The following is a 24,078-nucleotide window of genomic DNA, read 5'->3' on the forward strand; positions in this document are numbered from 1 at the left end:
GATGTTGATCTTCTTGTTGTTTCATTCGATTCTGCACAAAAGTGGCATTATCCTTTAAAAGTTGGAGAACTTGTTGTTGATTCTTGATGTGATCTTTCACTGCTTGAATCTTTTTCTTCTTGATATGTACTTCTATCTTGAGAGTTTGAGGAGTGGTAATTTCTTCCAATGCATTACAAGATATGGTCGGATTCATTTCTTGATGCTCGATGTGATGTTTCACTTCTTGAACATTTTTCTTCTTGATATGTCCTTCTATCTTGATAGTTTGAGGAGTGGTAATTCTTTCCAATGCATTACAAGATATGGTCGGATTCATTTCTTCTTTCTCGATGTGATCTTTCACTTCTTGAACCTTTTTCTTCTTGATATGTCCTTCTATCTTGAGAGTTTGAGGAGTGGTAATTCTTTCCAATGCTTTACAAGATATTGTCAGATTCATTTCTTCTTTCTCTGGAGTTGGTTCCTGGTGTATATTCTCTTCTTTGATGTTTCTTGATCCTTTTCTTCCTCCTCTTCACATTCTATGTAAAATAATTTCTTCTCAACACACTCATGACCTTTAATGTATTTGTTATCACAATTGTGACAAAGCCCTTTTGCTCTTTTTTCTTCCAATTGTTGTGGTATCAACCTTGTAGTTTGTGGAAGGCTAGGATAAACAACACTTCCATCTTTATATTTGTGAGTGGTAGACTTCCTTGTTTCCATAATTTTTCTTTCCACTTTTCTTTCCAACCTGAATGCCTTCTCCAATGAATCAGGTTCCCAAAGATGAACCTCATGCTGAATGTTATCCTTTAAAGTTCCTATGGAGGCATCAATCCTCTACTTCTCTGCAATATCATTTTCCCTTATATTCAATTTTTGAAAGTCCTCAATGTGCTCTGCCATTGAAAAATTTTGTTTGAGATTTATTAGTTGGCTGAAGAGGGTGTTGCTCTTTGTATCCTCATAACATGCTATCATTTCCTCCATGAAAATTGACCACGTAACAAGCGGTTTATGAGAACGAAGCCCTTTATACCATAAAAATTGATCTGGTTCTAAATATGAAGATGTAATACCTACCTTTTGTAATAGTTGCACCTCATGTAGATCAAAATAATTCTCCATCTGTAGTATCTAATTTACCGGATCCTTGCCATCAAACTTCCTCATATCGCCTTTTCTTGATTTTAGGAGCTTGCTCTTGAAACGGCTGTAACTCTGTAATTTCAGATCTCCAAGTTTTGAAATTATGTCCTGTAGTATCCCTCTGCATTCTATTTCTAACCCCACAAGTCTGATCAAGATCGGATTCTGCAACAAAGAGTTATTTCAAATCTCCCATGATGACTTGATTATAAACTGGTTCAGTAAAGTGCACTTGTACAAAGTTCCATGTGTAATTGTTTCAACCTTAGGATCTGAAAACTATACACAAAAAACCACAGTCCGTGCTCTTTCTGTAAATTCTTACAAAATTTCAATCTAATGTTTAGAGAGAATGGTATGACGATTTTCCTAAGGTCACCTGTTTAGAATGTAATTCGGGAGTCTACAAAAACCCTAAATTCCTCAGATTATATCTATGAAAATATAGCGAGACAAGATCTGAAATTCGGACCCAAACTTCACAACGATTTCAGTTCAAATGGGTATTAATTTCATAATCTAAACCTTCGTAGAAAAAATATTATAGTGAAAATTCCATGATGACCTGCTTGAGATGAAATTTTGGAGCTTGCAAAAGCCCTAACTTCCTCAGATCATATCTCTGCAAATATAGCGATACAAGATTTGAAATTCGGACCCAAGGTTCAAACCCATTGCTTATCAAATGGGATTTTTTTTAGCTTCTGAAACTTCGTAGAAAAAAATTTATAGCAAAAATTCCATGATGACCTATTTGGAGTAGCAAAACCTTAGAATCCAAAGCTCTGATACCAAATGTTATGAAACCAGCTCACAAAAAGATAGAAAAGATAGATGAACACCTTAGAATTCAGCCTCTTCAAGGGGGCAACCTCCTTAACATTACACAAATGAACAATTCTCGGATGATACAAATGAAAAATCCTCCTTTCTATATATAGGAGTCTAAGGGGTCATAATATAATCAGAGCCAGCATAACAATAATAATGTTAGGGCACAATAATAACAATAGTGGGCTTCTATGGGGCACAATAATAACAATATGGGGACTACATGGGCACAAAAATATAATAAGGGGGTTGTACTAATAACAATAAGGTGTTACACTAGTAGTATAAGGACCTAACATCATCCCTTCTTGAGAGTGTATATGAAATAACATTTTTCTTCCCTTTTTTATAGATGATTTCAAAGCCATAACCCAACATCTTAGTTACCCATTTTTGCTGCTCTTATGAAGATAATATTTGTTCCAAAAATCATTTAATACTATCATGATTTATTTTTACCTTGAAGTGTCTTCCCATAAGTGAAGGATGCCATCGCTTCAGGGCATGTACTATTTCCAACATTTCCTTCTCATAAATAGGTTTGTGTAAAGACTTTCCTTTGATTGGACGACTTTCAAAAGCAATGGGTCTTCCTTCTTAGGCATCAAATTCAACCATAAATGTTTTTGTGAAGTCTAGAGTAGCTAAAATTGGAGCTTGGCACATTGCCTCTATAAGATGTTCAAAGGACTTAGTTGCTTCTAGACTCCAAAAAAATTGCAGCTTTCTTCTATAATGTTGTTATAGGTGCTATTATTTTACCGTAATTATTAAAAACTTATGATAATACCCTATTAACCTAAAAAATACTTGAATATTCTTTAGGGTTGTGGGGATTTTCCATTCCTTGATGGATTTAATTTTTTTAGGATTTACATTAACACCCTTGTGAGATACAATATGACCCAAATATTCCACCCCATGTACCCCAAAAAAACATTTGGAGGTTTTTGCATACAATTGTTTCTCCTCCAATAGTTTGAGCACCCTGTCAGCATGTTGACCATGATTCTTCTAAGACTTGTTGTAGATTAGTATATCATCAAAAAATACTAACAAAAATTTTATAAGGAAGGGTTTGAAAATGGAATTCATCAAACCTTGAAATGTGGAATGTGAATTAGTAAGGCAGAAAGGCATGACCAAAATTTCATAGTGACCTTCATGAGTTTTGAATGTTGTTCTTAGAATGTCTTCAATATTCTTTATAATTTGATGATATCCTGAATGAAGATCCAACTTGGTGATGTAAATTGCTCCATGTAATTCATCTAACAACTAATAAATAACAGGAATGAGAAATTTATCTTTAATAGTGATCTTGTTGAGTTCCCTATAATCTGAACACATATGCCATGATCAATCCCTCTTGTGTACCAATAATATTGGATAAGAGAGAGAACTTTGGCTAAGTTGAATTATACTTTCCTCTAGCATTTCTGCAACCATATGTTCAATTTCACTCTTTTCAGCATAGGGATATCTGTAAGGTCTGATGTTTGGAGGAACGCTTCATGGAATCAAGTGAATAACATTCATATCATGACCATGAATATGTGGGAGACATTTTGGAATATCAAATACCTTGGAATGATTGTCCAAGATTCTTTGGAGATATGGAGCAATAGATGATTTTGATGTTTGAACAACTAGAAAGCATAATTGTGCAATTATTCCTCCTTGTTCTTTATTCAAAATGTTTTTCATACAATTAGAGATTATTATCTTCCCTTATTTCCCTACAATGCCCCTTAATTCAATTTCTTTCCTTCCCAAGAAAATTTCAATAAAAGTCCTTGAAAATTAAAATCCATAGTCCCCAAATATTGTAACCATTAGACTCCTAATACAACATCAACACCACCAATTAGAATGGAAAGAATTGGACTATTCAATACATATTCCCCCATGGTTTGATTGGTATTATGACACTTCCCTAAGAAACTTTTAGTTCCTCCATTTGCAACCATCACTTGGAACTCTAGTGTTGGATATATAAAGCATTTCAATTCCTTGGCTATCTTACAATGAATAAAATTATGGGCACTACCATAATCGATCAAGACTATTACCCTTTTTTTATTGATATATATTTCTATCTTGAGAGTTTGAGGAGTGGTAATTCCTTCCAATGCATTACAAGATATGGTCAAATTCATTTATTCTTTCTCTAGGGTTGATTCCTAGTGTATTTATTCTTCTTTTAAGGTTTATTTTTCCTTTCCTTCCTCCTCTTCATAATCCATGTAAAATAATTTCTTCTCAACACTCTTATTATGCTCAATGTATTTGTTAACACAATTGTAACAAATCCTTTTTTCTCTTTTTTTCTCCAGTTGTTATGGTGTCAACCTTATAGGTTGTGGGAGGCTAGGAGAAGCAACACTTCCATATTTCTAGTTATGAGTGGTAGACTTCCATGTTTCCATAATTTTGCTTTCAACGTTTATTTCCACCTTGAATGCCTTGTGTAATGAATCAAGCTCCCAAGGCAAACCTCATGTTGGATGTTATCCTTTAAATTCCCTATGAAGACATCAATCATATCCTCCTTTGGAATATCATTTATCTTGATATTCAATCTTTGGAAGTCCTCAATGTGCTCCACCATTGAACCATTTTGTTTGAGATTTATCAATTTGATAAAGAAGGTAATGCTCTTTGTATCATCATAACATGCTATTAATTCTTCCACAAAAATTGTCCAAGTGACAATTTATTTATGAAAACATATTCATTGATACCACACAAACTAATTTTATTCTAAATATAAAGATGCAATATGTACCTTTTGTGTGTGAGACACATCAAGTAGATCAAATAATTACTCCAAATGTAGCATCCATGTTATCAAATCCTTGCCATCAAACTTCCTCATATCTATCTTTGGAATGTTGTGGGTATTAAGCCCAACATTGGAGTCTATAAAATCATAATTCATATTCCATTTGTAGATCCAATAATTTCTCCATATGTAGTATCCATGTTACCGTATCCTTGCTATCAAACTTCCTCATATCTATCTTTGGAATGTGGTTGGTATTAAACCCAACATTGGAGTCTCTAAAATCATAATTCATATTCCATTTGTCATCATCATTATTTTCATGGATTACCTTGTCACCAAGAGGAATCCTTTCTTGCAGCAACTTTGTCAGCCCTTCCAAATTGAAATTCATCATGTCCATGTCTACTTTAAAGCCATCCTTCAAACCTTCCATGCTGCCTTTTATTTTTTCTTCTAAACCATCCATATTAGCATCCTGTTCATTTTTTGTTACTCTTTGTGAGAGCAAAATTTGTTGCACTTGGTCTCATAATTTTGATATATTATGTTGCATTTCTTCATCTTCTTCATGCCTCATAGTAGAGCTCTTTGGTTGCGTAGTAGGTGTATCCATTTTTTATTCCTAGGAATTTTGGAATGAAACAATGATATTTATTCTTCACTATTCCCTTTGAACCACTTCAAACTAATTTTTCAAACAAAATTAATGCAAAATTTAAAAAAAATACACACATTTTTCTTGTTGTTAGGAGCTCGGCCTTGAAATTGTTGTATCTTTGTACTTTTGACTTCCCAAGGTCTCAAATTTGATCATGTGTATCCCTTGAGTCTTCTTTCAAATGACACAAGTCAAACCAATATTGGATTATTCAAGATAAAGCTATGTCAAATCTTCCACGATGACCTGATTATGGACTGGTTCAGTAAATCAAACATGTACGAGATGCCATGTGTCATTGTTTCATCCTTCAACCTTGAAATTGATACACGAGAAACCATTGCCCATGAAATTTTGCTTTCTTTTTATCTGATGCTTGGAGAGAAAGTTTTAAAAATTTTCCTAGGTCACTTGTTTGAGACTGAATTATGGAGCATGCAGAAACCCTAACTTCTTCGATCCATATCTCAGAAAATATAACAAACCAAGATCTAATTTTTTTTTACGAATTTCACTAAGATTTTAGTTCCATGCAGTAGTACTTTTAGTATCTTAATCCTCGTAGAAAAATATTTAGAGTGAAAATTCCAAGATGTCCTATTTGAAGTAGTGAAACCCTAGAATCCAGATCTCTAATACCAAATGTTATGTAACCAAATAAAAAAACAGAAGAAAACATAGATCAATGACTTGAAAATTAGCCTCTTAGAGGGGGAAACATCATTTACATCACATAAATGAACAATTCTTGGATGATTTAAATGACGAGACCTCATTTGTATATATAGGAGTCTAAGGGGCCATAATATAATCAGAGACTACATAAAAATAATAATGTAAGGTAATAAAAATAACAATATGGGGGCTACACTAACAATAATAATAAGTGGGATACACTAACAATAACAATAAGTGGGCTACACTAGTATTATAGGGACCTAAAATCATACAACAGTTCTTACATTTTTTCTTAAAGCCTTGGCATTTTTCTTCACCTTTGTCCCTTCGTCACTCAACAATTTTCTAATAACTGGATAGATTTCCTCAGCATCAACATGTTATCTCCCCCCTAACCTCCTCTATTAATTTTTTTATTGAATATTCCATTCATCATCCATTAACTTTCCTTTCATTGATTGATCCACCAAGAATGGAATCCTTATCATGAGAACTCCAACATCTATTCTCTCAATGCTCTCAAGCATTTTGTTCCATCTGCAATGCGTAATGAATCACAAAATGGAGGGATGGGATAAAACTTGCAATTGATTGCACCATTGAAAAATAAGCCCATGCCTTTTGGTGTCATCCATAAAACTGTCTGGTAAGCAGTCTGAGACTATTGAAGAGACTGTGTTTGGATGAAGAGCTCAAATGAAGAATTGTCCCTTATCCACCAAGCTTATCTTGATTACAGGTTCTTTGGGATTGTCAACGTGGACAATCAGGCCCCTCTTCATCTTTGTTGTCATCTTCTTACATAATCACAAAGACCCATCGCCTATCGAAGTAAAAAAACACTCAATCACTTCACATCTACATATGTATCTGTCGAGGCTCACCCAGACTAATGAGCAATATCCACTCGATGGTAGATTCATTAAGATTTTGTAGATTAAATGGCCATACATCACCTCACTAATGCATACTCTCCTATTTGAAATTTGTAATTTAAAATTTGAATTTTGAACTCCTGCACAGAGCATTTCATGAATACCATGTAGGCTCGCTTAATGGTAGTGTGTTTTGTTGGAAAATTGTAAAGGTGGAAAGATTTCTCTTGATGTTAATTACTTTTATTTCTTTGAGTTATTATTTAAGATCAAGGACACCAGATGTAGCTGCACTGCTAGGGAAAAACCCCTATATAGGTGAAAACCCAGTCAAGGACTCTTCCTTTAGTAATTCAAATAAGATAGACCAAGACCCTAGACCAAAAGAACTTCCTCCTCCACTAAGTCAGCATTCCAAGATGATTTAGTAGTATCTTCTTATCCAGTGGCTTCAACCTAGCAACAATCTATATATTTTGGCTTCAGAACAATATAATTTCAACTCAGCTTCATGACTACAATTTTGATCTAGAAATTGCAATAGATTGAGCCTATCAACTTGAAAACTTCGACCTTGATGCAGCTTCAACCTTGACATAGAAGCTTCACAACTTCAACCTTGACGTAGAAGCTTCACAACTTCAACCTTGATGCAGTAGATTGATAGCTTCGACCTTGATGCAAAAGATTCACAACTTTGACCTTAATGCAGCAGCTTCACAACTTTGATCTTGATGCAACTTCATAATTTCGTTGCACATGAGAGAGAGAGAGAGAGAGAGAGAGAAACCAAAAAACTTCGATTCCAACTTCCTTCTTGAACTTCATACTTTTTCTGCTTCCTAGTTACTACAATTCGAACCTGTGTGAGATTTCCTCTAAATGAGTTGAGTTGCTGCTTATATGTAGTCATCTTAGGTGATTGAATTCTTCTAACGAGGCTGGCTTGTCCTTCCTTCAGGCCGATTTGGTGGAGGAGGCTTAATTGACCTAATTTATATTAAAATAATTTTCTTTCTTGACAAATAATTCCCAAGAAGGGTTATTTACATTGTGACATGGACAAGGAAACTTAACATAAACCTTAGAAGTCTTCAATGGAGACTTTAACCTAAAAAAAATTGACCCAAGCATGAAACCCATGTTTTAATAAGCCAATTTATTTAATAATAAGTTGTCTTTTTTCTTTCTTTGACAAATACATTTCAAAGATAATTATGAATACGACACTAGTTACATTCTTCAACACTCCCTCTTAACTAGGGAGGTATTCATAATTACCTATATCTATATAGGTACATGGAATATCTCCAAAATGAACTACAAAGAATTCAACAGACTTAGTGCTATGGACTAGATTCTTGACCAGGTTAATCTATTCAGGTGGGACTAAGATGGACTAAAGCTTCAACTAGTCTAGGTACCATTAGGCTTACTAACTAATCATCAACCTGGGGATCTAGGTGTGTATCCAAGGTCAGAGCTCCAAGGCCAATGCCACCCTCCCTCTTCAGTATGTAGACATCAAACACACATAGGCCAGGCAGATGTCCTCCCAAGCATCCACCATTAGATGCTTCATCTCTCCCTAATAAGCTAGATATATCCATTTGTCCAAGCATGCTCCCAGAGTGTTCAGCCTATTTATGGAGAGACAAGAACAAACTCTAGTTAGTAATCAAATTTAAAATATACATCCAAGTAAACACAAACCTTCAGAGTCTTCAACCATCTTTATGTCACTTATATCAAGTTATTCATAAGAAACTAGTTGGAAACTTTTCTTCTTTCATTTCTTCAGTAGCACCGAGACATCCTAAAAACTTTGTGGTGCATTCATTCATTCTCAGATTTCTTCTTCAAGGTATCCATCATGACAATCATAATATGCCCTCCCTCTTAACTACGGAGATGTACTCTTTTCTTCTAACCATGTTTCTTCTCAACATCGGAAGATCAGAAATTTTTCTTTTTCTATAACATTGAAGAAGCTTCAATCTTTCACAACTTCATCAAGTTCATCTTGATCATCCTCATCCTTATAGTTTTCCTCATCATGCTCATCATTATTTTTCAATTATGAATATCTCCAAGATATTGAAGATTATGTACTTACAAAATGTAAACAACAAGTACAACCAAAAATAAAAAAATGGAGTTAACTATATCATAATCATGTCAATACAATAATGGAAGCATTAGACTTTAGATACCAATTAGCTAAACCTAGTTAGGCTCATAATCAACATAAGACACATCTGGACTTCAACTTCTTGCTAGGGTTATTGTCATAAAATTTATATCACATCATCAAGACTTAAATCAACTTAGTCAAGAAATCAATCTCATTCTATCTAGGGCCTCAATATTATCTTCAGAGATATATGACAAATTCTACTATTATCCATTACAAACCTAGATTCCATCTTAGAGACCCAAATCCTTAGATATCATCAATTCAATCAAATAACAATTCTACTATACATTTTAGACTCTAATAGGGTTTGTTGCAAAACCTATATTTAATCATCATATTAGAAACACTATCATCATATCCTATAATATAAAACTTCTACTAGGGATTTCTTACAAACCCTAGAATTTACAAACTATGAGCACCAATAATTAGGTTAGCATATATACATATCTAGGAGTCCATAATCATGCACAATCATATCACAATAGTATCCACTAGGTAAACCCAAGACACAAATATCAATACATTAAAGTTAGACATAAGACAATTTTGATTAGGCTAGGGTTTCAATCAAACAGAGGAACATACACCTAGGACTTCATTCCTAGGATATTACTATAGACATTATAAGGGTTTTTCTCATAAACCCTAATTCATCAAACCCTAAATATCTAGGGACTAAATACATAACTTTAGATAGAAAACCGTAAAGGACTAGGGATTTTATCATAACACTACCAAAACATCAAAATAATAGGAATTATATATTTCATCAACAACCCTAAGTAGACTAGGGTTTCCATATTAGAATCCATATACCCTTAGGTTAGGGATTTACTGTGAACCTTTTTAGGGTTCCACAAGAATGATAATATAATGAGGGTAGATTCAATCTAATAATTAATTACCCTAAAAAGAATCTTTGTGATTCAAAACCCTATACATAACGATGTTAGTAGTGTAAACCAAATTTTAAAAGAAAGAATGATCATACCTTTTGCATGAAGAGAACTTTATAACAAAGCTTATATTTTAAGACATACCTCAAGTTGTTCCTTAACAAACCTTGTAGCACATCATATATTTAATGGAAGAACGTATTTCATGCTTCAAGTCTATCCTTTGAAGTCTCCTCCATAACCCTTGAGTATTCAGCAATATTTCCTAGCATGGAAAACATAAAAGGTTATTAACATATATTCAAACAAGTATTTTTGTGAGGAGGAAACCAAAAATGAAAAGATGAAAAAAAGAACATAATACTTATATTTTGGTAAATTGGTGGAGGCTCCTTCTTAATCCAATCATGAGGGAAACCTACACCAAAAAATAAAAGGTGTTCTAACAAGACATGTTAGACTTATTAGTTCTAGAAATCAAAACATAAATGAGAACAATTCAAAACTTAGAATAGAAGGATATGTAAGGGATAGCATCCCTAAGATTCCATAGCAAATAAGTCTTTGACTTCAGATTCCTCCATATTATTCTTATTTGGTGGAGCTTCATCGACAATATTTTCTTGATCCATATCTTTCTTCTTATTCCTTAGACTCTTTGGATAATGACTTTTGTAGTGAGCCATCTTGTGACAATTGTAACAATCAATCTTTGATAGGTCTACTTCTTTGGTCCTATGTACTTCTTGAAGGTTTCCTTTTTCTTGTGATGAGAAGAAAAGGAATTTGATATGTTCTCCTCTTTATCCTCCTTCTTGTTGCTTACTAACAATATTCTAGCTTCTTCTTGACTACATGCATTCCACATTTGTTCAAATGTTGGAGTATCCTTCCAACTGTTAAGCCCTGATGTAAAGGCACTCCAATATTTTGGTAGCCCTAGAAGGGCAGTAATTACAAGCTCCTTTTCTGGGTCAACTTCATCTATTAGTTGGAGTTCATCTCTGATTCTATATATCCTTATAAAATATTATGAAACAGTATCATCATTCGTTATCTTAACAGTTCTTAGTTCATTCTTGAGGCTTTCTATTTGACAAGTGTTCTTGATTGTGAATAACTTGGAGAGAGCCTCATACATTTATTGAGCAGAATTTATGTTGGATATGTATGGAATTAGGTTATCCTTAACTCCATCCACTACTAGGTTCATAGCCACACTTTTGATTTCTTTAAACATTGTTTTCTCTGCATCACTTGATTCATTAGTAGGATTCTTGACTTTTCCTTTAACGAGATCCAAAACTTTGTTCTTTTCAAGAATGAGGTCTATGCTCTTTTTCCAGGCGCTATAGTTGGAGGTCCCTTCTAGTTTATTTTCTCCCTTCATTGAGTTTTTCATGGTTACTATAGATATTAGTCTTGTCCCTTTATATGATCATTTTCCTTTCTTTGATCTCCTCTTCCTTAATAGATCTTCAACCTGCCTTTTTCCTTCTTCTTCTCCTTCCTCTGATACCATGTTGGAAAATAGTAAATGTAGAAAGCTTTTCTCTTGTTGATAATTAGTTGTGATTTCTTTGAGTTATTATTATTTTTCTTATGTTCTTCGCTTATCTTAGTTCATCAAGAAATTACCAAAAACAAAACAAAAAGATCAAGGACACCAGATGTAGATGCATAGCCAGGGGAAAAACCAATCAAGAACTCTTCCTTCAATAATCCAAATGAGATAGAATAAGACCCTAGACCAACAGACCTTACTCCTCCACCAAGTCAACCTTCCAAGATAATTTAGTAGTATCTTCTTATCCAATGGCTTTAACCCAACAATAATACATAAATTTCAACTTCCCAACAACAGGACTTTGACCTAGCTTCTGGACTATAGTTTTGATCTAGAAATTTCAATAGCTTCATCCTAGCATCTTCATAACTTCGACCTTGATGCAGCTTCACAGCTTCGACCTTGATGCAACAGCTTCACAGATTTGACCTTGATGAAAAAAATCATAGCTTTTACCTTGATGCAGCAACTTCACAGCTTTGACCTTCATGTAGTAGCTTCACAACTTCGACCTTGATGCAACTTTAGAATTTCATTGCACATGAGAGAGAAAGAGAGACCCAAAAATTTTGATTCCAACTCCCTTCTTGAACTTCACACTTTTTATGCTTCTTAGCGACTACAATTCGAACTTGTGTGAGATGTACTTCAAATGAGTCGAGTTGTTTCTTATATATAGCCATATTTGGTGATTGAATTATTCTAATGAGGCTGACTTGTCCTTCCTTGAGGCCGAGTTGGTGGAGGAGGCCTAATTGACCTTAGAGGTATAATCTAATTTTTTGCAATTTTTCGATCATGAATCTCATGAGAGATTATAAGCCATATTATAAGAAGGCATGGGAATTTTCAGTTAGGATGAAAAAATTTGAATGAAAGTACAATCATAGAAACCTGAAGAAATTAATGTGCACAACAAAAGCACCAAGAATGTTGCAAAGAGCCATTGAAAATATGGTCAAGTTAATGGGTTTATATATATATATATATATATATATATATAATATCATATATATATCCATTGAGTTGTTGGAAAAGCAACTTAGTATGTGAAATGTAAATGTTGGACATAGATATGTATATAATGCTCCAAAAATAGACCAGGGATGGTGTTCCCCCTGGGGGGTTGCGAGGCTTACTCTCAATTTGGCAATGTAAATAATTTCAAAAAATAATTATGCTTGAGTTATGGAACACAAATTCTAAGGACTAGATGGTTACTTTCTTAAGATGTTCAATTTACTTGCTACAAGAGAAATTAGCTTGTTTTGGGACAGTTGTTCAAAGATGGTTGTTGTGATTTTAACAAGCATTGAAGCTCTTAATTATGGGTTGCAAAAGAGTACATAGGCCCATGTTGCTTAGTGAAAGGAAGAAGGTAGCAAGCGACAAAAATTTAATGAAAAATTGGTAGGGCTATTGGGAAGATTCATAAGATAAGTATTTCCAATGCATTCTCTATGTTAATTAATGGGCCTTGTATTGCTAGTTTGAAATGCTTTCATGAATATAAGAGACATGGCTGTGTAAATATTATTTGCAAAATCGTCTAGTGTGCTATGATATTGGTTTAAAGGTGTTGTGATATCGTGTGAGAAAAATAGCTAAGCATGAAATTATTTAGCATGAGCCTTCTTCTTTATTATTGCAATATGCTGACTAAGTTAATCTCAAGTTTGCATTGCATGGTGGTGTTGCAATGTGGACTATGGAGGATTTCATCTCATTTGTATTCTTCTTGACTAGGTGTTTTATATGAGGGACCTCTTCAAGAATTTTGTGTTGATGAAATTCTCATTGGAGTTTCAATTTGATGTTGCACTCGTGCATGACTGGTTCATAGTTTTCTATAATAGAGAGGGAATGATGCTTTGATGCATGTTACTCTCAGTTGTGGTTTTGCATAGATGATCCTAGGGAGGGGATTTAAATATAAATGCTCATCTTGATACTGTTTGTAAGAATAATAGTTGATCTTATTGTGCTTGAAAGATTTAAAGTATCGAAGCATGTTTCTAGGTGTTTTGGTTTCACCTGCAATTCCTCCTTACCTGAATTTTAAATGAAAATTCCTTACTTAATGTTGTTGCATGAGGGATGGTTGGTTTTATTAAGCTTGAAGGCTTAAAAGTTATAATTTGTGGTCCTGATTGTATGCATTGGTACTTTGGTTCTTTCATGTTGAGTTATGTATGTGAACACATCTTTGTGAGAACAAGGAACACTAGTTAAGAGGATTGTATGTTTTGGACATTCTGGCCAATGGTAATTGCTTAAAGAAGTACTTAAGCTCTTTGTGTGTTGTGAGGATATGAAACATAGTGATTTCCTATTCAAAGGGTCAATTAAGCCTCTGTGTATGCCTGAGAGATTGATGGAGATGGAGATTGACATGCATTTCTAACAACATTGTGTGTATGACTATTAGCAACATGGTTGTGAGCTTAAGTTTTATTTAAGGAGATTGGCTAAGCCTCCCAATTCTGGTTAAGAGAATTAATGTATTTCATTCAACCCACTATGGTGTCAAACCAAGTGGGAGAGTCTCTTATCAAACCACCAGGTTCAAGACCGTGTGATGGATTTACCACTCGGTCCAGTTATACAATTTGTACAGAGGAAGGGGTGAATGTCTCTAAAATTCAAAAATGGGCATGTCATTTATGGCTCTAGTTCCATGTAGAACCACTGTGGACTCGATTATTTGAATTACAGAGGTGCATGCAAGGAGGATTCCCTTAACCTTCATTGGTGACTGAGCTCATAACAAAACTTCAATGTTGATCGACACATTTTGCAATCCTAGAGGAAAACCAAAGGCATGCCCAATAGTTGTAGCTATGGAACGTTACCAGATGTTTTAGCTACGATGTTTGGGAGTTTCATTCAGGGAGCGACTAGAAGTTTTAATTGTGGGGCACCAGGAGTTTCATCTAAGGAATGACCAAAATTTTTAGTCAGGGGCACATTGGGAGTTTAAGTTGGGGAGCGATTGGGAGTTTCAGTTGGGGTGCACCAGGAGTGTTAGTCGGGGAGAGACCATGAGTTTCATGTGGGGCACACTGGGAGTTTCAACTGAGGGTGCACTAAGAGTTTCAACGAAGGAATGATTGGGAGTTTCAACCAGGGGTGCAACAGGAGTTTTAGTTGGGGAGTGGCCATGAGTTTCAACTCGGGGTGCACCGATAATTTCTTCTGGCAAGTAATGAGAGTTTATGTTGGGGGTGCACTGGGAGTTTTCACTAGGGTGTAGTGAGAGTTTTCGCCAAGGTGCATCAGGAGTTTTTTCCAAGGTTGGAGTTGGGGTCATGGGACCCAAACCCATCAACAAGTCAGCATCCAGTAGCAATCTACCATGGGGCACTAGAAATACAAACTGACTGGACAACTGCATAGGGACCACATGGATGCCAAGTGGCAAGGGAAAGGATGATGTGGCATTTAACTTTGAATTGCCATAACTTTTTATCTAGACGTTGGATAGGGACACAATTTGTATCACTAAAATTTTCTCAAGGAGACAAATGCAATGAAATCATTTATGTGAAATTTTATAGAAGTTGAAAAAGATAAAAAAAAATTAGACCTCGTTTCCATAACTTCACCTTGGACCTTGGGTCAGCATAGTAACCACCTCCTCTTAATCAATGTTACGGAGAGGATTAGGAGAGGTGTGTTTTACATGCCTAAATTGTTTTTTTCCCAAGGCACTACCCTAGACCCCATGCAGGGGGTGATATACATCCTGCAAACCCCCTAGCGGTGGGGGGTTGTCACCCCCTTTGTGAACCCCCCCCTGCTGCGCTCAAAAAGAATATAACACCAACCCAACATGTAGATGATTGGAAAAATGAAAGTGGAGGAGAATTATTTTTGGGAAATTATCTACTATCATGCTTGAACAAGAAATGAACCTCAAGCTCCCTATCCATAGCTGAAGTTTCAAACATTGCAGCAACAAAATGTTGTACTCGTGTTCTTTGGATAGAACTAAATATGAAGGATATCAATGTAGAATATGACCAACTGATATCAATTGTATATAATAATAAAAGTGGAATCAACATTTCAAAGAACCTAGTGATGCATTCAAGGACAAAACACATTCCCATCAAGTATCACTTTTTAAGAGAGCAAGTTGTTGAACAAAGTGTTAAGTTGGAACACATTGCTACCAAGCAATAGGTTGCATATATATCTACCAAACCTATACCCAAGGAGACATTTTAATATCTAAGACAAAATTTGGGAGTAATATCACTCCCATATTATTACTAACAAAAAAGTAAGAGACTACAAAACCTCATGCCACATTAAGAAGATGGGAACTTTTGGGAGTGAGTTGTAGGAGAAGAATGTTGAAATAGAAAGGTTGTAGGATATGAATCAACAACAAATTGTGAGCTAAATGATATATTTGAATCAACAATAGCACATAAGATGAGGGGGCATCATATTTCCCTTGATATCAACAAAGGGTGAGATTTATAAATAAGGACAAGATAAGTTCGGGGGAAGCATCCCTTCATAGGAAAATATGAAAGTTGTAGTTAAAGGAGTTAAATTATAAAAATAATAAAGAATAATCCCTAGGGGAGAAGTCCCAAAAGGAAAAAGTAAAAGGAATTTCAAGTACAGGGGAGTAGTCTCAAGGGTGTTGTGTATGTGTTATTTTCTTTCCATGACTAGCACTAGGGGGATCACAAGGGGGGTGGAAACCCCCCCTGTCGGGGGGTGGTAACCCCCTTGCACGAGGTTTGGTGAAACACCGCGAGATTTTTTTTTTATGCGGACCCAAGGATGGTGAGAAAACCAACCCATGGTTTTTGCACATGGTTTTGGGCATGATGGTTTTTTCCCATGGTATTTTATAGATATGGTCAAGGGAACTATGGTGTTCTTCTAATCCATGGTTCATGGATGGGGTTTATGAATTCTTTGACATGTATATAATGTATTATAACATTGAAAGGAATATTATGAAAAATCAATCTGGTTTTCCTGGTTCAGATTCCAAGAGAAAATATGTGTATATATTTTATGTTCTCACCATTGTATTCTTTTATGTATTAAGAATATGTATGCATGTAATTTCTACATAGAGTTAAAACCTCCATCTGGTATCAAAGTTGTTTCAGCTTCAAGGGAATGCCTTTATGATTAAGGGATTTTTCTTGGGCATATAGTAGACCTTGTTATAGTGGGAGATTAACGAGATCAATTCTTTTGGTGAAAGGGGATGGAAAATAGTGGAAAGATAGAGATCGATAAATTAAATGGATAGAGTTTTGACTTGTGGAAGATCAATATTGATGATCTGTTGATGGACAAAGATAAGTGGATTGGTGTAGATCTAGGTACAATACCAATAGGAATGTCAACAGAATATTACGAAAAGTTAGATCGGAAGGTGAAGAGCACAATATGATTGTGTCTCTTAGATTCAATATTGTTGAATGTATCATGTGAAGCTACAACAAAGGATTTGTGGGACAAGTTAGGGAATTTGTATCAATATAAGTCTCTTGTGAACAAATTGTTCCTATGGAAAAAGTTGTATAACTCGAGGATGAAGGATAGATACTTGGTGATAGAGCATATAAATGCCTTCAATACTGTGGTAAGTCAATTGTTATTTGTTAATATTAAAATTTTAGATGAAGATAAGTGCATCAGTCTGTTGTTTTCTCTTCCATGTCGGGATAGTCTAGTTGTTGCTTAGGTAGCAATACTACTACCTTGAAGTTTGATGAAATAGTCTCATCCTTGTTGTCAGAGGAGATGAAACCATAAAATATGGAGAAGAATAATGGAGGCACCTTGTCTATAAGAGGATGATCTCAGAACAAAAATAGAAATAAGTCCTCAAGTGGGAGATCTAAATCTCCAGGAAAAGTTGTAAAGGTATGTTAGAAATGTGAAAACAAAGGGCACTACAAAAAGGTCTGTAGAACTAAAACTCCTGAGAAATGAAAGAGATGATGATGCTCCTTCTACAGAGGAGAAAAACACTTAGATTAATTTAGCAATGTATATTTGGCTTCTTCTTCAATTACACACATAGATCATGAGCCATGGGTGATTGACTCAAGTGCATCCTTTCATATGACTCCCCATAGGGAGTGGTTCTGCGAGTATGAGAAATATGATGGTGGTGATGTCTTCCTAGGGGATGATAGGAAGACCATAATCATCAGACACAGAAAAGTAAAGCTAAAATTGCAAGGTGGAAGGATTAGAACACTTCCTAGTGTTATACACATTGTTGCATTGGCTAGAAATATAATTTATGTAAGAAAGATGGATGATGCAGGTGTAAAAATAGCGTTCAAGAAAGATACATGCAAGATGGTTTGGGGAGCACTCAAATTGATTTGAATATTTCATATTGGAACTTTGTACAAGCTTGTAAGTAGCACTATTAGTGATGGGTGCAATAGTTTTTTGGTTCTTGAAAGTGAAGTAGAAAATCTAGTGTCCTCTAGAGAAAAGACTTTGTTGTGGCATCAATGACTTAGACATATTAGAGATATGGGCCTTTGAATACTACATGGTAATGGTATGGTAGAAGGTATGTCTAATTTCTCTCTGGATTTCGATTTCTATGAACATTGTGTATATGGGAAGAAAAATTGGGTGAGTTTCCACTCTGATGCTAAGAGGGCGAAAGGGACATTAGAGCTTGTGCACAATGATGTGATTGGACCTGTGTCAAATCCATCCCGGGGTAAGTCTATGTACTATGTCTCATTTATAGATGACTTCTTGAGGAATACAAGGACATATTTCCTCAAGAAGAAATCTAAAGTCTTTAACAAGTTTAAAGAATTTAAGGCTCTAGTGGAAAATTAGAGAGAGAAGAATATTAAGGTGTTAAGGACATAAAATGATGGAGAGTTCTGCAAGAAGGAATTCAAAGAGTTCTATAAGAAGTGTGGTATAGCATGGTAGAATTCTACTCCATACACACATCATCAAATGGAGTTTCAAAAAGAATGAATAGGATGTTGAAGGAAAAGGAAAGAAGCATGATTAATGGTGTCGAGTTAGGACATGAATTTCAAGGAGAGGCAACATATACTACATGTTACCTATTTAACATATCACCTTCATCAGCGTTGGAGTATAAGACTCCACATGAGGTTCGCACTAGTAATAAACCCTCTCTCTCACATCTTAGGGTATTTTGTTGTGATGCATATGTACATGTTCCAAAGGAGAAAAGAACCAAGCTGGATAGTAAATATGAAAGGTGCATATTTATTGGGTATAAGGATGGTTTAAAAGGTTATAAACTTTGGAACCAAGAATCAAAAATGGTTGTGTACAAATGAGATGTGGTGTTTGGAGAGGTGAAATATTTTATTAAACATGAAGTCCTACCAAAGGAAAAGGAACCTTGGGGTAAGAAAGAACTAGTATGCAAGCTAAAAAAGTCTCATTTGGGTTAAGGCAATCACCAAGGATGTGGTATCAAAAATTTGATACATATATATGGTAACTTGGATTCACAAGGAGTAAAGTTTATCATTGTGTATTTCAAAATAATAGGTGACCATGTTATTTATTTAGTCTTGTATGTGAAAGATATGTTGTTGATTGGAAATGACAGAGAAATTATCCAGGATGTGAAGACCTAATTGTCCTATAAATTTGACATGACGAATATTGGTGATGAAAACTATATTTTGGACATGGAAATTAAATGATATTGGGCAAAGATGAATCTCTAGTTAAACCATAAGAAGTATGTCAAGAAAATATTGTAGAGGTTTAATATGTAGGATATCAAACTGATGAAGGTTCTTATTCCTATAGGTGTAAAGTTGTTTGTTGAACATTGTCTCACGTTCCATATGCGAGTGAAGTTGCTAGCTTGATGTATGTAATGGTCTATACTAGACCATAGATTGCACATGCAGTGGGAGTCAGCATGTTTATGTGAAAAATAGGGAAGGAGCATTAGACAACAGTGAAGTGGGTTTTCAGGTATTTGTGTGGCACTAGTGATTACAGTTTGTGCTACCAAGGAAGATCAATATTAGAGAGAGTGTTGGACATAAGTGGCTTTGTTGATGCAGACTGGGTTGGATATATAAATAAAAGAATATCTACAAGTGGGTACGTTTTTAACCTATTTGGAGGAGCATTCAATGGGATGCGCAAGAGGCAGTCCGTAGTAGCACTTTCAACTACAAATGTTGAATACATGGCAGCCAATCATGCAAGAAAGGAAGTAGTTTGTTCACAGATATTGTGTTCAAGTATGGGGTTTGTACAATGAGCTATAAGGATAGGCTGTGATAGAAAAAAGTGAAATTTTCTTGGAAAATAACCCTGCTTATCACTCAAAGATAGATCACATTGATGTTGAGTATCACTTTTGTGAGGGATATGGTTGAAGACAAAATTGTGTTGATGGTAAAGGTGGACACTTTGAAGAATGTTGCGGATGCATTGAAAAATTCTGTGAACATTGAGAATTTTTCCTACTGTAGAGATACAATGGGCGTTGTAGTAGTAGACCAGTGACTATGCACTCTTATGACCCCCTGTGTGGAAAGAAAAAAACAAAAGGGAGAATGTTGGGTATGTTTTATATTTTTTCCACGACTAGATGTAAGCATTGTTACATTTTTTTGGGTGTAGTAGAGGTGGGGGGGGGGGGGGGGGGGGGGGAGGTTTTGTAGGGGGTCGATAGTCCCCTTGCACAGGACCCAGGGTTATGCAGACCCAATAATAGTTGGGAGGATCAGTGATGGTGGGAAAATCTACCCATGGTTTTCGGCATGATGGATTTTTCCTATGGTATTTTGTAGATTCGGTCAAGGAACTACAATTATGTTCTAATCCAAGTTTAATGGATTGGGGTTTATGAACGCTTCGGCATGTATATAATGTATTGTAACATTGAAAGGAATATAATGAAAAATCAATCTGGTTTTCCGAATTTAGGTTCTAGGAGAAAAATATCTATGTATATTTTATGTTTTTTCCATTGTATGTTTTTCTATATGCAGGAATTTATGTACAGGGTTAAAAACTACAAAGAGTAGAGTTACAAAAGAAGAAATGTTGCATACAATGATAGACAGACACATTTTTAAATGGGGAGCCTAGTTGCAAACAAATAAGAAGTAACCAATTAGAAAAAGTTGTTATTTTATTGATGACATGTTAGAGGAATAAATTGCATCTAGAAGTAAAAAGAATATGCATAAATCAAGAGAGATAATAGATAGGGGGAGAAATTACAGTCACTGAGAAGTTGTAGACAAAAGAAGATTTATAGATAAGGAGAAGCACGAGTTCATGGGGGGAATCCATTTTCCATTGATGTCAAATGAGGAGAAGTTGTAGGCACAAGGAGAATTACAAACACAAATATTTCTTAAGTATTATTACAAAATTTTCTAAGGGTTGCCTTCAATGAGAAAAAGGGGAGATTGTTGGAAATATTGTTGTTATTGATGTCAAAGATAGGGGGAGAATACATATGCTGAAGAAAAAGATTGGAGAATGAATACTGTTGGAAATATTTTTTTCATTGATGTCAAAGATAGGGGGAAACTACATATTTCCAAGATAAATATTGGAAATGAAGATCGCTGGAAATATTATTTATGGGATTTTGATGCCCAGTTTGGATATTTTTGAAGGAATTTTTACTCTAATTACCTACATAAAATGATAGGATGAGATATATTGTTGGAAATATTATTTTGATACATTTCCAATGGTATATGGCACCCCTCTAACTCCATAGGAATGAGGATATATGAAATATTTTTTCAAGATGGCCCAACTAGCGAGTACAAGTAGGCTGATTGAACCAATTTTACAAGTTGGACCCATAAGTGAATGTAAAAACACTATAAATAAAGGATATATGATTTCATTTTAGGTGTATACAAACAAAAATAGATTTGAGATTTGTAAGAGGAGTTGAGGAATATTTTTGGGATGATTTTTGGAGTTTAAAGGTGCAGTACAAATATCTGATTTATGGGGTGAACGTGTCATATTGTAATTTTCGCTATAATGTTTCTTATGGGATGTTTCATACCATGAAACATGGAGGAGATAGAGAGACAATATTAATGTCACTATTTTTTAAAGTTAAGACTTTGGTTTTCTAAATTTCAAAGATATGCTGTGAGGAAGTTGGGCTTCCTAAATGCTCTAGAAATCCACTTCAAAAAAGTCAACTTGGGATTTTTTCTATAGATTTTTTTATGGCATGTTTTAGACCATAGAACTTCAAGGATACAAATAAAATATCTTCATGTACTTGAAAATTTTAGACCTTTGTTTTCCATAGCTTTAGAGATATTCTTTGGGGAAGGTAGGCTTCCTAAATGCTACATAAATATGCTTCAAACATGGCATTTTCTTATTTTTTCTATAAATTTCTTTTTGTGATATTTTATACTCTGAAATATTGAGGAGACAAAGAAGATATTTGAAGGTATCTATGGTAGAAATTTCATATCTCGTTCCACTATAATTTTGGAAAAATAATATGAGGAATTTAGGTTTCCCGAATGCTCTTGAAACATGCTTCAAACAAGCCATTTTCATATTTTCGCTATAACTTTATTTTTATGATATTTTAGGCTATGAAATCTAGATGAGACAAACAATATATATCAAAGGTACGTGTGGTAGATATTGTTGACCTTGTTTCACTACAATTTTGAAGATATGAAATGATAAATTTAGTGTTCCTGAATGTTCCTGAAACATGTTGCAAACATGTCAACTTGGAATTTTAGTTATAAAATTATTTTTTATATTTTTTATACTGTGACACTAGGAGGAGACTAAGAAGAGATATCATGGCACCTATTGAAGGTACTTTAGAACCAGAATTGCAAAATTAAATTTGTGACATGTTGTCTAATTTTGTTCTTGGGAATAATCCAAAAGCAACGGTTTTTGGGAGAAATAGACTTGGTTAAGGAAAACACAACTAATGGACTTTGTGAAGGTATAAGAAACAAAATTACTTGGTGAAAAAAAAAAGAATTAGAGGGGATTGGTGTCTCCTATAGGTTGGTTCCTAGAAAGAAACAAATGTGATTGGTGTCTCCTATAGGTTGGTTCCTAGAAAGAAACAAATGTGATTGGTGTCTCCTATAGGTTGGTTCCTAGAAAGAAACAAATGTGATAGGTGTCTCCTATAGGTTGGTTGATACAAAGAAATAGAGGGGATCGGTATCTCTTATAGGTTGGTTCCTACAAAGAAGTAGAGGGGATTGGTGTCTCCTATAGGTTGGTGCCTACAAAGCAACAAATGGGATTGGTGTCCCTTATAGGTTGGTGCCTACAAAGTAGCATATGAGATTGCTATCTCTTGTAGGTTTGTGCCTATAAGATCTTTCATATAAAGACGTTTTGTGGTTTTCTCGTGTAAGAGTTTCCACATATATTTTGTGTTACCTGTTTATTGTATGAGATTGATACTTTATGATGTCTTAATGTTTAAATAAGTAAAAATTGTCATTATGTTGATTCACTCCCCCTCTTAATATAATTATGAATCTAACAATATTTTTGAATGTGAAAGATCACTTCATTTTCATATCCAAGACTGGTTTTGTGTTTGTTGTTGATGAGTTCTTCCCAAGTTTTGATTATGGGCTTGGGAAGTGCAAGTTGAACCTCTACATCTTCATGTGAAACTACTCCTGAAGTGATGTCACTGATATGATCATGTGTTGATTTTTGACAAAAAAATAAAATAGAGAGCTATTTTGAAAAAGAACTAGTTCAAAGCGTTGAATCTTTTGTTGTAATTCATCTTGCTATAGCTATGACTTGAGTTGAAGAAAATTGACCTTGTCTTATGAATCTTGTAAACAAGTAAGAATATCATAGTGTGACTTTGTTGATTTTGATTGTACCGTCATTAGTGAAGACTATTAGATTATTCAATAACTCTAATAGTCCATCAATTCTATCCATTTCTCTCCATAACTCAAGCTCAATAATAGAGGGCGTCAACTTCTACCAAAAATGCACTTGTGAATTTACAAAAACTAGGTAAATCCTAATGCTTGATAGTTGATATCTTTTATGATCAATATTTTGGTAGAAGAGTTATAGTACTCAGAGAAATCATCCATATTGATATTTTTCCTTTCCCAATGTAGGATAGCTAATGGAAAAAGCTATCACTATGTTGGTAGAAATACCAGTAGAAAATATCAATCCAATGTTTCATATAAACTACATAATAAATCCTTGAATTCCAAACTTGGCAAGCAAAGCTACTTGAAAACAATAAACCTTTTCTCCCTTCTCAATAAGCTTCTCAAAATTGATAATTATGTAAAGTAGGAGCAAGACATCCAAAAGTAGATGTCAATGTTACTTTCTTTTCTCTCTCATGGTAGACGATTGAGCATTTATGGAAATGGATTGGAAGAATATAATTTACTACATC

Source organism: Pinus tabuliformis, chromosome 3_2 (genome assembly GCF_031772625.1).
Source record: "Pinus tabuliformis cultivar Carrire ecotype Pingquan chromosome 3_2, CPIR1, whole genome shotgun sequence".
Classification (NCBI taxonomy): domain Eukaryota; kingdom Viridiplantae; phylum Streptophyta; class Pinopsida; order Pinales; family Pinaceae; genus Pinus; species Pinus tabuliformis.